Source organism: Rhamphochromis sp. 'chilingali' (assembly GCF_963969265.1).
Source record: "Rhamphochromis sp. 'chilingali' genome assembly, chromosome: 11".
NCBI classification, from domain to species: domain Eukaryota; kingdom Metazoa; phylum Chordata; class Actinopteri; order Cichliformes; family Cichlidae; genus Rhamphochromis; species Rhamphochromis sp. 'chilingali'.
The window spans coordinates 34,735,580-34,739,649 of NC_137938.1; the positions used below are offsets into that span (position 1 = coordinate 34,735,580).

The 4,070-nt window shown below is 34.3% G+C and overlaps 1 long non-coding RNA gene across 1 annotated transcript; it reads left to right on the forward strand.

The window, feature by feature from the left end:
• Positions 1-910: 910 nt before the first annotated feature.
• Positions 911-2,132, forward strand: LOC308405650. The gene is made up of 2 exons (XR_013973373.1): positions 911-1,253; positions 1,830-2,132. It is a non-coding gene; the product is annotated as an uncharacterized lncRNA (long non-coding RNA).
• The last annotated feature ends 1,938 nt before the right edge of the window (positions 2,133-4,070 follow it).

Here is a 4,070-nt window from a genome sequence, read left to right on the forward strand (position 1 = left end):
TGAATTCTCAATTCTGTCTGTAATGGAGTAAGATGGAGCATCACTGCTCCTTAATTCAGTAAATCACATTACAAAGAGTAATCAAACTGTTATAACATGTAAGTTAAATATGATTTCAGTTTTATTCAGGTGAAAAGAGCATCTTTGAGGGATGGATATATACACATTACTTCAAAGCTGTTAGGAAAAAAGAACAAGAATTTGTTTGAATTTGTACTGTTTATGCTGACAATGGTAATATTGACAATTATATGAAAGCAGCACTTCAGGCAATGTTGTAAAATAAGGCAAAAGTAATGTAAAATAAGTAGTAACAATTTACTTTTTTAAAGGAATAAATTAGTAAAGTAATACTGTAATGAATAAGGTGTAGCACAGTTTTCTTCTTGCATTTTTGTTGTTGTTATTGATGAGATGTGAGTTGTCGAAAATTTCTGCATTAGCTGAAAGAAACACGTTTTATTTATATTGCTGAAAAAGAACTGATCAGTTTGTGGATGGATTACACTGAAATTTTGTTTACAGATTCAGATTCATGTTTGATAAAAGGATGAATTTGAATTGCTTTGGTGATACCCTTTTACCCTCGCACCGTTATCATGTTCAATATTACATAAGAGAGAATTTAAAAGAAAAACAATCTAAAAGTTTAGAATCAACCGTATTTTTAAAAAAATGCACAGCAAATTCAAAAGTGTTAAATGTTTTGGTGTTAGTAGTCTTCTTGCAAAAGTAGAGTTAATTTTACTTTAAGTAGAGTCACATTCTTTTAATGTAACTCTGAGGTGTAAAATGATAGTAGTTAAAATCGAGTGTTAAAAATGAGTGTTTCTCTGTCAAATCTGGAGGTGTAAAGTAAAGTGTAAAGTGTGCGTGTTAGTCCCCATAAGGAAATAGTTCCTCTGCATTTAACCCATTCACCCAGTGAAGCAGTGGGCAGCCACCAGTGCAGCGCCCGGGGAGCAGTGTGTAGGGACGGTACCTTGCTCAGGGGTACCTCAGGGTAGCCGTTCAGTGGAGTCGAACCCCCGACCTTCCGATCATGGGGCCACCATTCTACCTACTGAGCTATCCCTGCCAATGTTACAATGGAAACATTAACTCTTGACCTCTTAACTCCGAACTCCTACAGGGGCTATGACACCAATAGAGTAAATTCACAGACTCCGCCCCCAGCACGGCTCCAATCGAAGCTGAAGTGAAGCCGTTTCAGAACATTTTGCTCTACATATTTGAGTTGTTTGCCGTGCTTGGTAAGTCATTTTTTCAAAGATTGTTTCAATTATTATTATGAGCTTTTACTTCTGTGGCTCTCTGGAGTTGAGACAAAGCTGTGTGAAAGGCATTAGCCATGTTGCTCGGTGATAGCATAATATTCTGTTTTAGCTAGCTGAAAAGTATTGTTTACGGGCAAATACCACAGCCTTGAAAAAAAGCTTGCATGTGAATTTTCAGTCAAATTTTTGGTCAAATACACCTAAAACAATGTCTAGAATGTGAAATGTGGTATAATGGTGCTACTTGAAGCCTGAAAATGATCTCCCATTAAAAAAACGAGCAAACAGCAGTAGCAGACGTCCTGACTGGGTTCTACGTTAGCATTTAGATCCCTCTAGAATTTTGTGTTTAGGTAAAAATTAAAAAGGTTGAGGTTTTACATTTAGTTCAGTATTACCTGTTGCCTGTGTCCTTGTCTTTTGGGAAAATACTTTACACAAGTAATGGCTCAAAGAGGATTCCTTTTTTTTTTTAAACTGTGCTGCAATTGATTACCGGATTATTTGTGCCATTAATTAGTGTCAACTAATTTTTATTCAATCTCCACATAGGATATGCTTGTGAAGATGGAATATGGGGGAGAGCAGAAGTGCGTTGAAGTTCCACAAAGGGATGAATGAAGGACATGCATATTGTATTGAAGAAATAAGTGATGAGAATGCTGTTATTTGCATTTACCATGTCAGACCTTTTGATAAACAAAATTCTAATGAAAGTGATAACATGTACACTGTTACATCTTTCAGAAAATGTTTTGAAATTGTGGTGCACAGTTCAGAATAAATGTTTTTCAAAAACCATTGCATCTTTTTAGTAAATGTTTATTTCCAAAAGAAATTTCTAGAAGTTCAGAACAGGAAAATTCCTGCTTTTTAGAATTAATTAGAAGATAACTCTTACATAGTTAAACTAAAATACTCTTTGAGAGTTAATATATAAACTCTTAACACCAAGTGTTAAATTATCAACTCCAGACAGATTTGGTGTTTAACACTAAATCAGAGTTAACGTACCAACTCACCAAAAAGAGTTAAATTAACACTCTCTGGTGTGGACCCATATAGACACTTTAATAGTGTTGAAATCAAATCTGACAGTGTTAATTTGGACATGCTGGATGTGCTATGTGGACGTAGCGACTATGATGCCACCCATTGTTTTTTTTTTTGTTTTTTGACTACGATTTGGAAGTGGTAAGTCATCAGGTAACGTGTTGCATCCATAGACTGTATTGTTAGATGGCAAAGACACAGATGATTGCTAATTAGTGTTAAGCAGCATAAAAACACTAAAACCAGAGGCACAGGCTTTTTGTGTTATCTGTTAGAACAATTGCACAGCACAGCAAGCCATATGTTTTTGTCAGACTATTGCAATACAAAATTCTCTAACAGGTTTTAATAAAGAGAGTTCAGGGGCCCAGGATAGTGACTCACATCAGCCGAAGTGAAGCTTAACTGTGACATCAGCTATCGTCACATCCTTAATCATGCATAAATTTAATTAATGGACAGTGTATGTTTTTTGGAAAATGTTCAAAGTCTTCAGTCAGTACAATGATATTATTGGCAGCAAACATATATATGTATATATATATATGTATATATATATATATATATGTATATGTATGTATATGTATATATATATGTGTATATGTATATATATATGTATATGTATGTATATGTATATATATATCGTTAGCTTCATAGCATAATTGCCTAAGTCATTTGACTAAGTCAATGACTTAGGCACTTATGCTATGAAGCTAACGATATGTGTATATGTATATATATATGTATATATATATATATATGTATATGTGTATATATATATATATATATATATATGTATATATATGTATATGTATATATATATATGTATATATGTATATATATATATGTATATATATATATATGTATATATGTATATATATGTATATGTATATATATATGTATATATGTATATATGTATATATATGTGTATATGTATATATATGTGTATATGTATATATATATGTATATATGTATATATATATATATATATATATGTGTATATATAAAATATTCTTTATTTGCGTCATTTAATTCAACCCAGAACTAAAGACTGCAATGACAGTATAATAGATGTAATGTAATCAATCTATTTACATTCTTCCCCCTGCGTTTTACTCAACTGTTGAAAATCTGGATAAACAGATCCCAAAGAACGGGTACTCTTAAGCAGGAACTGAACCATATTGCGGCATCTGGAATTCACGATTGCATTTTTTTTACTGTCCATATGTGGCAGACTAATGGCTCCATAGGAAGAGGAATCGCTGTTACTTGAGCATCAGCGATGAACAGAGTAATGGGTCCATAGGAGGACAGGAATGAGTCAGGACCTTGGCATGCTGGAGACCCAGCAGTCTTCCTCATTCTCCAGTGCAGTGTTGCACAAGCCTGCTGAGAGTACAGTGCCATTACTGCTCCCACAAACATGAGGAGACAGGGGCTCCTCATTTAGCCAAACGATCACTTAGCTCCAAAGCTGCACTGAGATGCTGAAGCCCGGGGAGAGCAGGAAGTGTTTGAGGAGTTATTCAAACATTTACAAAGCCAATAACTCCACTAAATCTACCAGGATGTTTCGTATTTACATCTGATTCTCAGAACCCCTCCCCCACAAAAACAATAACATGGCATCGGAAAAAAATTAGCCACAAATAACATAATGGCATCCTCTTTGAATCTCAGCTGGTGTCAGGTTTAGGCATTAACCACAGTGAGTTTTAGATGGAATTCTATTAAACG